The sequence below is a fragment of the Scyliorhinus torazame genome, chromosome 19 (genome assembly GCF_047496885.1).
Source record: "Scyliorhinus torazame isolate Kashiwa2021f chromosome 19, sScyTor2.1, whole genome shotgun sequence".
Lineage (NCBI taxonomy): Eukaryota > Metazoa > Chordata > Chondrichthyes > Carcharhiniformes > Scyliorhinidae > Scyliorhinus > Scyliorhinus torazame.
In genome coordinates this window covers 1471972-1486461 of record NC_092725.1, presented here as the reverse complement: position 1 = coordinate 1486461, position 14490 = coordinate 1471972, and positions in this window count along the sequence as shown.

The window sequence follows — 14490 nt, the reverse complement described above, 5'->3', positions numbered from 1 at the left end:
AGTGGGGAGAAGAGTTCGGCATAGAGATAGGGCAGCGCTCTGCATCAAAGCTCTGCACAGGGCGAGTTCCACCTCCTCACGCGCACGCCTGAGCGTTACGCAGCTGGGAAAGAAGGTTTCCACGGGGGAACACGCTCAGATAAAGCACAGGCGAGGCAAATTATGTCACAGTGCCACACGTCATCAATGAGCCTTTGTGACCGACTACCGGGAGCTGTACACCTGAGGTGGACAGGGCGCAGTTAACCAGAACACCAACGAGGAGTGAGTTCCTCCCGGAGGTGGAGGAGAAACCCGACCAACTGCACCCACATATTCTGGTCTTGCCACAGACACGTCGGGCACTGGATAGCCTTCTTCGAGGTAATGTCCAAGGTTTCGGGGGAGTGGTGGAGCCATGCTCACTAGTGGCTCCTTCACGGTTTTGGAGCAAATCGAGTTCTTTATGGGGAGAGGGGCGGACGCCATGGCCTTTGCCTCTCTTACCGCCACTGAAGACTCCTGCTGGGCTGGAGAGTAGCAGCGTCACCCAGGGCCGCAGCCTGGCTATCGGACCTGACGGAGTTTCTCAAACTAGAAAAAAATGATTGCGCCATCCAGGAATCAGAGGAAGGGTTCCACAGCACGTGGAGGCTATCCATCAGCCTGTTTGTGACCAGCAGTCAATAAGAAAGGGGAGGAGTGGGAAGGAAGACCGAACCAGACACGGGAGGGAGAGATGAGAGGAGGGAAGGATAGGGAGCAGGGGTGGTGGAGGCAGAGGCCAAGGCGGTCAGAGGGCAACAGGCCATGGGAAACGACAGGCACAATGGGCGATGGCCACATGGGGGAGCCAGAGCGGTCACAGCAGCGAACTGAAGCACGAACGGCCGATGCCAAATATAACCCCCGCCCACCCATCTCCCGCCGTACGTTCCGGTACCAGGGGGCAGCCCCCCTCCCCGGGGAAGCCCTCCCTCCGTGGGGCAGCCCCACCAATTCCTTGACCATAGGTCCATTTACGTGAATGTAGAAAGGCTTCTCTGTCCTTCATTATTTCCATTTCTATACCCATTTTGTAGATTACCGTTTGACTTTCATCGTTGTTTTTATTCTTGTGTGTTATCCACGACAAATGTTACTGAAAATATTTGTAAAACCATGAAACACATTGAAAAATATAATTGCAAGTTAAATATCCCCACTTTCGGTCAATCAATCGGCATATTGATACGCTGATCGTCACTGATTTCACTATAACCCTGTCACGTGGCAGTAACCTGACGAGACACCTGCAATTCATCTGAGCTGCATTTGTATGAGCAGGAACGTCACTACATTCCATCCTGTAACCACGGAATACATTGAAAACGTGACTTAGTGCGGCCTCAGTTGACTTTATACGTTGAACGTCATCTGTTTATCTGGGTGCGTCCCCTGTAGCCACAGACTATTATCCTGGGGAGTACGTAAGACGTATATTTTTTCTTTCATTTTTGGAGATCCTTCATTTGAAACCCCGTTACCCTCGATTCCCTTCCCCTCCGAGCTCTGCTAATTTGCAGGGACCTTTCTCCGCGCCATTTCCACACATGTGAGCATTCATTGTCCATTTTAAACTGAAAAGCAATGACAATCTGTTAAAGGTCATATACAACGCCCTCTTTTTCTTATCTTTACTCAAGATTAGCTGACCTTGCATCGGAAATATATTCCACAGAGAATGTCTGTTGTATCACTGATTGATCTGTTTCACTCTGTACAAATCTCATTTTCCCCACAAGAATTGCACACCAATCCCTCCAAGTGCAATTGGATTAAAAAGATTGATGACTACATCCCTGAGATCGCCTTAAACATGACAGATTGAACTGCTATCTCCACGGAGAAATGCATCAATATAAGATAGATTTCTTCAGAAAACTTCCAACATTGTAAAGGAGTTTATAGGTGCTTGTTTTATCGCTTTAAATTGTTTCCGATTAATAAATGCGTGGAGCATACATAAATTGTATTAAACAAGTTCGTGGATACGTAGCATTTCCCATGCTCTGCAGAAAGAAATGTATTTTCTTCAGATCTTCAGTCACAATTGATCAAATAAGAGGCGGAGAGATCAGAGCTGTGGCCTCTGGCTTCATGATCAAACCAAAACTGGAATCAAATAGTCCAACAACGTAAGAGACATTCGAGAGGGCTAGAACACAAGACCAGGGATGTACTTCTGAGGCTGTATAAGGTTCTGGTCAGACCCCATTTGGAGTATTCTGAGCAGTTTTGGGCCCCGTATCTAAGGAAGGATGTGCTGGCCTTGGAAAGGATCCAGAGGAGATTCACAAGAATGATCCCTGGAATGTATAGCTTGTCGTAGAAGGAACGGTTGAGGACTCTGGGTCTGTACTCGGAGTTTAGAAGGATGAGGGGGTATCTTATTGAAACTTACAGGATACTGCGAGGCCTGGATAGAGTGGACGTGGAGAGGATGTTTCCTCTTGTAGGAAAAACGAGAACCAGAGGACACAATCTCAGACTAAAGGGGCGATCTATTAACACAGAGATGAGGAGGAATTTCTTCAGCCAGAGGGTGGTGAATCTGTTGAACTCTTCGCCACAGAAGACTGTGGAGGCCAAATCACTGAGTGTCTTTAAGACAGAGATAGATAGGTTCTTGATTAATAAAGGGATCAGGGGTTATGGAGAGAAGGCAGGAGAATGGGGATGAGAAAATATCAGCCATGATTGAATGTCGGAGCAGACTCGATGGGCCGAGTGGTCTAATTCTGCTCCTATGTCTTATTGTCTTATGGAACGATCAGCACCGATCAGCATCGAGTGTCAGTGAAGACGCGGGAATATAAAGGAGCTGATTGGTTGCCAGCCAAATCGATAAATACGAGTCATCATTGAGTCATCAAACAGCATATCGTACCGGGTAGGGGGTCTCCCATTTTTAAAATTAAAGGTGAAGTCCACCTTAAAGGCAAAGACTCCAGCAGTTGTCCAGGTACAAACTGTTTAGAAGGTAAAAAAAAAACTAAAAAAAACAATGGGACAGACAAGGATTTACAAGATGATCTTTCCAATAAGACACACTCCTAATCCTTGGAATCAATCTGGTGAACCGTCCCTGAATTCTCTCCAATGCAATGACATCCTTCCTCGACATGGATACCATTATTACACGCGAGAACACCACCCACCAGGTACGCGGTACATACTCGTGCGACTCGGCCAACGTTGTCTACCTCATACGCTGCAGGAAAGGATGTCCCGAAGCGTGGTACATTGGCGAGACCATGCAGACGCTGCGACAACGAATGAACGGACATCGCGTAACAATCACCAGGCAGGAATGTTCCCTTCCAGTCGGGGAACACTTCAGCAGCCAAGGGCATTCAGTCTCTGATCTCTGGGTAAGCGTTCTCCAAGGCGGCCTTCAGGACGCGCAACAACGCAGAATCGCCGAGCAGAAACTTATAGCCAAGTTCCGCACACATGAGTGCGGCCTCAACCGGGACCTGGGATTCATGTCACATTACATTCATCCCCCACCATCTGGCCTGCGAAATCCTACCAACTGTCCTGGCTTGACACAATTCACACCTCTTTAACCTGGGGTTGCCCCATCTCTGGATCTGTAAAGATTTAATCACCTGCTAATGCTCGCATTCCAAGCATTGTCTGGCATCTTTGAATTTGTCTATATATATGTTTCTGGAACAGACCTCTTCATTCACCTGAGGAAGGAGCAGCGCTCTGAAAGCTAGTGATTCGAAACAAATCTGTTGGACTTTAACCTGGTGTTGTAAGACTTCGTACTATCCTTCCTCAAGTAAGTGCATCAAATCTGTCCACCATACTCCACCGTGTGCGCCTCCCCTTTCTCAAATTCTCTTCACCACCAGCGTTTCTTATGGCCTGTCCAATACAAAATGTTTTTCTCTTGTCAGTATCCCAATTATAAACAGTAAGTTACTAATCGGCCAGGAGCAGAACGTCCGATACACTCTAACTAAACGGAACGGTGCACGTTCCTCTAATTGGCTCATTCAACATTATATACAATTTGTTGTTATATTTAGTGCTGAAGCTCCTTCACCTCACATATCGCGTGTTTCGAAGACCTCAGAAGCTATTACGTCTTTCCAATAATCCGTGCATTGTAGTTGGTAAGTGGTGGTGTAGTAGTACTGACCCTAGTTTTGTAATACAGAAATTCGCTGAGGAACTATGTTCAGTTCCTCCCCCCCCCCCCCCCCCCCCACACACACACACACACAAACCCACCGCGGCAGATGGTGAAATTTGAATCCAATATAAACCTAGATCAGCAATCTGATGATGCGCGTAAAGGAGACGCATCTGGTTCACGAATAAATTTACTGTCATTACCAGGCCTGGTCTGGCCTACATGTGACTCCAGACTCGATCCGACCCATAGCGATGTGGTTGACCCTGAAATGACCTCACTGTTCCAGTTCATACTCAATGGGTCGGTCATCAGACGCTAAATATCTGCATAAATGAAACCATCGCGAGGGAGGGGGCGGTTTGACCCGACTGTAAGATGTTAGTTATGAGACATTTGTTGAGCAAGATTCCGTTTCAAATCTTCACCTTGTGGACTATTTAACACACCTATATGGAGAATTCAACGTCTCACACTCCTTTTCCGTGCAGACAGGCATTTAATTATGACCCAAGGGTCTGCATTCGCATCTCTCCGGAATTCAAATTTGGAACACAGTATTTTGATGCGGAAGTTATGATCCCACGGCTGATGCAGTGTCCGTGTGGGGAAAAGAACCAGGTAACAGTTCTTGCTAATGTTAACTCATCCTCCAAAGTCCCTTTCAGGTGGCGGTGCTCACACGGGCAGAGCTGACTCTGTGCTGGATGGATGGAACCCGGGGCTGGGTGTGTAATATGGTAATTCGCATTGAGTGAACAGACCTACCTCATTTGGGAAGATCGAGAATATGGAAGGAGGAATTGAAGTCAGATTAGCATAGGGGGAGGGGGTGATCCCGGGAGTGGACATTCAGGTCGGTGGTCCAGTCGGGCCCGGGGTTGAAGGGTACACGGTCGATGGGGGGGGGGGGGTGTCAGACCGGCCGCGTGTTGAGTCAGGAGGCGAATATCAGGTCAAGCCGGAGCGGGGGTGGGGGGGGGGGGGGGGTGGGGGTGGGGGTCGCAGTGGTAATTCGGGTATGGTGGGGGATTGTCGTGACGGAAACGAGGTCAGGTCGAGCTGGAGTTAGTACAGGCCGTTTCGTAACAGGGGCTGAGGCGGTGGTCGGGGGAGGAGGGGCGGCAGGGGAGGGGGGCGGGATCGGATTATGTTACTTTGCGAATGGGAGTCGTGTTATGACGGGCCACTGATGGTTCAGCTCAGGGGGATGTCAGGCCAGGCCAGGGAATCGGTTCATGTGGGGGGGGGGGGGGGGAGGGGTTGTGCTTCGTTCCAGGAAGGAGGAGGGTCATGTCGGGAGGGTGTGGAGCCGTCCGGGAGGTCGTGTGGGACCCGGGTTGTTTCGGATTGGGAGCTGTTGGCCAGGTCGGTGCAGGGAATTGGTCGTCAGGGGTGAGCAGGGTTGTGGATCGTGGCAGGGTGGCGGACGGCCATGTCGCTGAGGCGGTAAGGCCTGGAAGGGTAGTCCGGTCGGTTTTGGGTGGGGTGGAGTGCCGGGCCTCCTCGGATACCGTGTATGTAGCTTGGGTGTCACACGCGGTATAACCCTGTGTTTCAGATTAATAGTAACTCTGGATTAAGAACTGATTATTTTCCTTCTAACGTTTTCAGAGTTACTAACGGTAGAGCTGACACAACCAAACGAATTTCACGATTTATATCTGCGGCTGGTTCCCAGTCCAGCACAATTGCCCAGAGGAAGCTAACGCTTCTTATTTCTTTATTTGCAGCACATTTGGAGGCCATTCGGCTAAACCTGTCTGCACCGACTCTCCTAGCTACTCCCATTCTCCAGCTCTCTTTTGAAACCTCCTGTGGAATCCGCTCCACTACTCTCCCAGGAGCGCATTCCAAGCCCCAGCAACTCTCTGAGTAAATAACTTTCTCCTCATCTCACTTCGAGCTCTCTCGCTGACCATCTTGAAATTGTGACCCCGAGTCACTTCGTTACCCTGTCAAAACTGTTCAGAATTTTGAACACCTCAATAAGGTCACGTCTTAATCTTCTCTGCTCCAAGGAGAACAAGTTCAATTTCTCTAATCTTTCCATGTATCTAAAATGTGTCAGCCCTGGATTCATTCTAGTAAATGCCCTCTGCTCTCTCTCCAGGGCTTCAACATCCTTCCTTAAATCAGGATCCCAGAACTAGAATCATAGAGTCATAGAGTCATAAATGTTTACAGCATAGAAACAGGCCCTTCGGCCCAGCTTGTCCATGCCATCCAGTTTCGATCACTAAGCTAGTTCCACTTGCCCGAATTTGGCCCATACCCCTCTATACCCACCTGCCCATGTAACTGTCTAACTGCTTTCTAAAAGACAAAATAGTCCCCGCCTCCAGCCCGTTCTAGATGCTCACCATCCTCTGTGTGAAGATGTGTCCCCTCTGGTCTCATTTGTATCCCCCCTCACCTTTAACCGATGCGCTCTAGGTCTCGGCTTCTCTGCGTTTGGTAAAAGATGTCGACTATCTACCTTATCTATGTTCCGCTTTATTTTATAGACTGCTATGCGATCACCCCGAAGCTTCTTCCGCTCCAGAGAAAAAATACCCAGCCTATCCAGCCTCTCCTTATAACTCAGGCCATCAAGTCCTGGTAGCATCCTCGTAAATACCTTCTGCACTCGTTCTAGTTTAACAATATCCCTCTTATAATAGGGAGACCAGAAGAAGACACAGTATTCCATGTGTGGTGTTGCTTACTTTTGGTTGGTTCAATTGGCTCTGTTTTATAACCATTGCTCTGGAGTCGCTAGGTATCTTTATGATACCGCCACGAGGTTCAAGTTCAAGTAATGATCAATAACTCAACACACCAATTAGTAACATTCAAATCAATACACATTTATTATACACAGTAAGTCGCTACTCATGCATAAACTCTACTTTCTAGGCTATTTCTATAATTAACAGGCCTATACTTAGCTTCGGACTGGCCCACCAGGTCAGGGGAACAAATGGCCTTTCTTCGGGTTCTGAAACTGCAGGTTTCAAATGCTGGTATCGACTGGTAGCTAGGAGCGCCTATCTCGTAGCGAGCGTTGACTTGAGACTTACTTGCTTGGTGGTAACAAGACAGGTCACTCTCAGCGGTTGCTTCACGTTGCTGAGTTACCCTCAAGAAGGACGATTTGAACTTGGGGGCTTTACTTTATAGTCCCCAGGGGCTTCCCGCCCTTCGGGGCGGACCCCGTACCTGGTTTCAAGTGATTCGATTTCGTTTCAATAACTTGGTTCGATTTCTCCAATTCTGGAGCTGTTCCCTGATCGTCGGGCGGTCTTTAAGTGTCCGTTAACCTCTTTTGTGGTGCCTCCTGCTGTCGCCGAGGAGTCTGGCTTGACCTTGTTTACCTTAAAATGTTTCGATTGTTCCGGGGATCGCTCATTACTACGTAGATGGCTGCTACATTACTATGCAGATGGCTACTTGTATCGATGCTGTCTGGGTTTCTGCAGAGTCTAATGCACTTGATTTCTGTCTCTGCTAGTCTTTGCCTGTGTTGGCTGAATTTCCCTTCAGCCTTTGCGGGTCTCCACTTTAAGTCGGGAAGTGGCCAACTCAGGTGGCTACACACCCTCCTTGTGATCCTAACGCGAAGCGTGAAGGATCACATAACTGCGTTGTCTTCATTCCCTGACCCGGCGAGCACTCTTCTATGGCCTCTACACTGACCATAAAAAACAATAAAATGTTTAAACTAACATGCTAAGTGGCGCTATGTCAAAACAGGGATATGCATTACAAAATAAAAAAACTGTTCCTCTAACTGTCCTCACTTAACTACACTCACTCAAACATTCGATTATACTAACTTCCTAAACAATACACACAAAATCATGGCAGCATTATTCACATTTTTCCTAGCTTGGCAGTCATAGCTCAGGCTTGTACAATCGCTCATGAAACACATTTCTTTATTCACAAAACGAACGCAAACAAATGTCCTTTATTATAGATCGTGGGGGTCAGGGATCTAGTCATAACCGAAAATAGGGGATCTTATCCTATATACTGGGGTGCGAGCGCGGTAGGCTCTCCTTCGCCATTTCCTCAGGTGAATAGTCTGCACAATGCGGCAGAGTATCGCCAATGCTAATAGGGATTCTATTAAGTAGGACAGGGAGTACCAGGTTATAAACCTGTCACACCAAGATGGTGTGGTGTCGTTTGTGACTGGCCTCTGGGTGCTATGGGGAAGTGAATCATTAACGGCTGGGGGAGGGGGGGGGGGGAATTGGGGTCATGGGGTTCGCGTGCGCGCGCAACCATATGTTCATTAGGGTGATGAGCAACACGGAGGATGTCCTCATGGTTCTTCTTTCTCTTCTCTTCGCTGGAGCTTCTGGAGTTCTGTGGGATCAAGCATCGTGTCTGTTACAATCTTGGTTTAATATCTAGTCTGTTAGTATGTCTGTCCTTCAGTGCCAATTCTCCCTTTACAATTTGTCACCATGTGTGACCCCCATTTAAAAAAAAACATTTTTTAAACCGAATATTCCGGACAAGACACACTTAAAAATACTGAAACAGCGCGAGCCGTCTCGCAGACTGTGCGATTTACCATCCAAATGTTTGAGGATGTAAATAGCACAGGGATGGCAACCTAAGGGTCGCCTGAAACAAAACAAAACTTTTTGAACCGAAATGAGGTGCGTATGGGCCGTGACTGGTTCGAGTTCGATGGAATCCCCGGGTAGCATGGCGACCAATGCCGTGTGTGCTCTACCCGAGCGTAGCTGACCAGAGCGGGGTCCTCAGCCAGTGCGGGTCCCAATGCCGTTTCTCCACTGCCTGAGCAACCGACAAGAACGGGCAAAAATGTAGTCATCGTGAGGGGCTGCCGTAGAGGTTCCTCCTTCGAACCAGAAGGGCAGTTATGAACGGGGGCTGGCAAACTCTCAGAGGTTTCGGCCGAAAAATAAGGCGTGGGGCGGTGGAAAAAATTTCCGATCTTACAAACAACATTTAACAACACACTACAAACAACATTAAACATGCTGCAGGTTCCATCAGAAAGGACACCGTTTTCTCCCAAGTGGTTCCTTTTTAAAACATCATCTGGACACCTCAGTTATCGGTTGCGAACAGGGTCGCAAAGGAGTTCTCGCTTTGAGAGTCAGACTCAAAGTCGTCATCTTCTCCCAGATGCCAAACTCTCGAATGTATAAGGGCGGATAGGGCTGCATGGTGCGATTTGGGGTCCATCTCGTCATTTCGGACGAGTCTGTATGAGTTGATGCGGTGCCAAAAGGTGGTGTCAAGGTCTGTGGGGATGGAGTCGGGGTCGCAATCGTAGGTCGGTGGTCTTCGGTTGGGTTCATTGAGAAACGTGATGAGGAAGTGATCACTCGAATTGTGGTCAGATTCGCTGGGTGTGGGTCCTGTTGCATGGGGATAGTAGGGAGGCGTGCTGTGGCTATTGTCAGAGTCACAGTCGCTGTCGCTGCTGCAGCTGTCTGTGGGTGTTCCGGGGCGGAGTCTAGAGGTCGGGGTGGAGTCGAGGGCGAGTCCGTGGATGTGGTGGGCGTGTTGGGGGAGGGTAGGGATACGTTGGCTGTGGGCGGGGTGTGGTCTGTTGCGTCGAGCATGACGTGGTGTGCGTGGTTGGACTGTGGGTCATATGTTGAGTCCCTGTTTGAGCATGGTCTCGGGACTTGTGGCTACCGTGGGGGCTGCTGCGGGGGTGATTTTGTTGAGTTCCTGGTAATCGATGGTCAGTTGCCATGATCCATCGCGCTTCCTCACTGGCCAAATCGGGGCATTATTAGTGGAGGCTCCTGATCTGAGTACGCCCTGCTCTAATAGGCTGTCGATAACTTTTGCGATTTCTCCCTCTGCCTCTTGGGGAAATCCATATTGCTTTTGGGATCTAGGGTCAGGTCCTGTGATTTGAACGGAACCAATCATCCGGCCAGAGTCATGTTTGTGGGTCGCGAATGCTGTCCTGTGCTTCTGCAGAACTGCCCGAACCTGCTTGCCTGTGCTAATTGTGGTCGGGTCAAACCAAAATTCGCCTACTGCGCTAATCTTGTTTGCGTATTCCCCTATTGTGAGCGTTGCGGGAGCTCTTGCGGATTTTGCCATTTTCCAGACACATTGATTGACTGGATCGAAGGACAGATTGTGGGAATTCATAAAATCTAGGCCTAAAATGTGTTCTGCTGTGTGGTGTAGATCGACTAAAACTATGGGGTGCTTGGTGGTGATGTTGCTGATTTGAATGGGTACAGGGGTTGTGATGTGTCCCTGCTGTGAGTGGCCTGTGAAGCCGCTGAGGGTGATGGTGGCTGTAGTGGGCCACGTGTCTTTCTGGAATATGGTGGAGGAATTGATTGTGGGGCGGGACCCTCCTGTGTCCCAGAGAAACTCGATGGGCTGCCCCCGTATTTTTGCTGCAACTACTGGTTGGCCGGACCTATTCCAAAGGGTATCGCAGACCCAAGTGGGGGAGCCCGATCACCGTCAGTCTGTTCGTTCAGGTCCGTCTGATCTGAACGGGAGCTAACGCTATGTATTGGCTTTGTCCTGGTTTTATTTAGAGTGCCTGCCTGCTGGGCTCTCTGTGGCTTTTGTGGGGCATTGCATTCTCTTGCAAAGTGTCCTAACTGCCCACAATTGTAATACTCCTGTGGCTTTTGTGGGGGCTCTTCCTGCCTTCATTTACCCATGCGGGGTTCTGGTGTGCCTCAACTGTGTGTATGTCTGCATTTATTATACACAGTAAATCGCTACTCATGCATAAACTCTACTTTCCAGGCTATTTCTATCACTAACAGGCCTATACTTAGCTTCGGACTGGCCCACCAGGTCAGAGGAACAAATGGCCTTTCGTTCAGGTTCTGAAACTGCAGGATTCAAAAGCTGGTATGGACTGGTAGCTCGGAGCGCCTATCTCGTAGTGAGCATTGACTGGAGACTTACTTTTTTGGCGGCCGCTGGACAGTTCACTCTCAGGGGTTGCTTCGTGTTGCTGAGTGACCCTGTCAAGAAGGACGATTTGAACTTGGGGGCTTAACTTTATACTCCCCAGGGGCTTCCCGCCTTTCGGGGCGGACCCCGTACCTGGTTCCAAGTGATTGGACTTCGTTCCAATAACTTGGTTCGATTTTTCCAATACTGGAGCTGTTCCCTGATCGTTGGGCGGTCTTTAAGTGTCCGTTAACCTCTTTTGTGTTGGCTCCTGCTGGCGCCGAGGAGTCTGGCTTGGCCTTGTTTACCTTAAAATGTTTCAATTGTTCCCGGGGATCGCCCATTACTATGCAGATGGCTGCTTGTATCGATGCTGTCTGGGTTTCTGAAGAGTCTAATACACATGATTTCTGTCTTTGCTAGTCTTTGCCTGTGTTGGCTGAATATCCCTTCATCCTTTGCGGTTCTCCATTTTAAGTCGGGAAATGGCCAACTCAGATGGCTACAGTGGTCAAACGAATGTCTTGTACAAGTTAAACAAGACGTCCCAATTCCTGTATTCAATATTATGACCAATAAAACCTAACACGTTGAATGCCTTTTTCACCACCCTGTCCACCTGCGACTCCACCTTCAAGGAGCTATGAACCTGTACCCCTAGATCTCTTTGTTCTGTAACTCTCCTCAACGCCATACCATTAACTGAGTAGGCCCTGCCCTGATTTCATCGACCAAAATGCATCGCCTCACATTTATCCAAATTAAACTCCATCTGCCATTCATCGGCCCTCTGGCCCAATTGGTCAATATCCTGTTGCAATATTATATAACCATCTTCACTGTCTACTATGCCACCAATCTTAATGTCATCTGCAAACTTATTAAGCATGCCTCCTACATTCTCATCCAAATCATTTATGTAAGCAACAAATAACAGCACCGATCCCTGAGGCACACCGCTGGTCACGACCTCTTGTGTGAAAAGCAACCCTTCATAACCACCCTTTGGCTTCGGTCGCCAAGCCAATGTTGTATCCATCTGGCTACCTCACCCTTAATTCCGTGAGATTTAACCTTTCCAACAACCTACCATGCGGTACCTTGTCAAAGGCTTTGTTAGAGACAATGTAGACAACGTCGACCGCACTGCCCTCGTCTACCTTCTTGGCTACGCCTTCAAAAATCTTAATCAAATTCGTGAGACATGACTTTCCCCTTACAAAGCCAAGCTGACTTTCCCTAATTAGTCCTTGCCTGTCTAAATACCTGAAGATCCTGTGGATCAGAACACCCTCTCACAACTTACCCACTCAGAAGTAAGGCTCTCTGTAGTCCCCAGTTTTATCCCGACAGCCCTTCTTAAACAAGGGCACAACATTTGCTACCCCCTAATCTTCAGGCACCTCTCCCGTGGCTGCCGATGATTCAAATATCCCAGGTACGGGCCCGGCTATTTCCTCCCTAGCCTCCCACTAAGTATAGGGGTACATTTAACCAGATCCGTAGGATTTATCTATCTTGAAGAGCATTAATACCGCCATCACCTCCTTCTCTGTATAACGTACACTCCTCAAGACATCACTTTTTATTTCCCCAATTTCCCTAACATTCGTGTCTTTCTCAACAGTAAATACTGAAGAGGAATATTCATTTCGGACTCTCCCATCCCTTGTGGATCCGCACATAGATGACCTTGTTTATCCTGAAGAGGCCCCACCCACTCCCGAGTCACTTTTTTGCCCTTTGTGTATCTGTAAAAGCTCTTTGGATTTTCCTTTGCCTTGTCTGCCAAGACAATCTCATGTCCCCTTTTTCCCCTCCTGATTTCTCTCTGAACTCTACTCCGACAAACCATATACTCTTGTAGGGAGCCATTTGATCCCAGCTGCCTATGCATGTCATATCGCTCTTTCCTCCTTTTGACCACGGCCTCAATATCCCGAGTCAGCCAGGGTTCCCTACTTCTACCAGCCTTACCCCTCACTCTGAGAGGAATGTGCTCGCCCTGAACCCTATTTAACACCTTTTTGAAAGTCTCCCACTTACCAGCTTACTTGCCCTTGCCTGTAAACAGGCTCCCCCAATCAACTTTTGAAAGTTTCCGCCTAATACCCTCGAAATTGGCCTTGACCCAATTTAGAATTTTAACTTTTGGGCCAGAACTATCATTCTCCATAGCTATCTTAAAACTAATGGAATTATGTTCACTGATCCCAAAGTGTTCCCTCATTCACACTTCTGCCACTTGCCCTTCCTTATTCCCCAAGGTGAAGTCAAGTTTTGCCCCCCCGCTCTAGACGGGCCAGCCACATGGTAAATGAGGAATTCTTCCTGAATACACTTGACAAGATTCTCTTCATCCAAACCCCTGGTGTTATGACTGGCCCAGTTAATGTTGAGGAATTGAAGGTCCCCTGCTAGTACCACCCTTTTTTTCGGCAGCCATCTGTAATCTCCATACATATTTGCTTCTCGATTTCCCGCTGACTACTTGGGGGCCTATAGTACCGTCCTATCAAAGTGATCTCACCCTTCTTATTCATTATTTATACCCATATAGACTCAGTGGGCGAACCCTCGGATATATCCTCTCTCTGCACTGCCGTGATACTGTCCCTAATCAAAAACACAACTCCCCCTCCTCTCCTATCTCCTGGTCTATCTTTCCTATAACATCTGTACCCCGGAACATTGAGCTGCCAGTCCTGCCCCTCCTTTAGCCATGTGTCAGTAATAGCTATAATACCCCAAGTCCCGTATAGCTATCCATGCCCCGAGTTCATCTGCCTTGCCCGTTAGGTCTCTTGCATTGAAATAAATACAGTTCAATCTGTTTCTCTGCCTTCCACTTTTCCCCCTACTGGCTTTTGTTTCCATCCGCTCTTTACTACACAATACTCCACGGCACGGTCGCACAGTGGTTAGCACTGTTGCTTCACAGCACCAGGGTCCCAGGTTCTATTGCCTCTTGGGTCACTGTCTATGCGGAAATTATATATTCTCACTGTGTCTGCGTGGGTTTCCTCCGGGTGCTCCGGTTTCCTCCCACAAGTCCCGAAAGACGTGCTTGTTATGTGAATTGGACATTCTGAATTCTCCCTCAGTGTACCTGACCAGCGACTGGAGTGTAGCGACTAGGGGATTTTCACAGTAACTTGATTGCAGTGCTAATATAAGCCTACTTGCGAGAATAATAAAAATTATTATTATTAAATGTGGTTTGACCAATGATTTGTAGGGGTGAAGCTTCACTTGCTTTTATTTTATAATCGATGCCTCTATTTATAAACCCAAGGATGCTTTTAGCCTTCTTAACAACTGTTTCGACATGCCTGGCCACCTTCAGAGAATTATGCACTTGAACCTTGAAGTCCCTCTGTTCCTGTACTGCCTTCAAAGTTGTACAA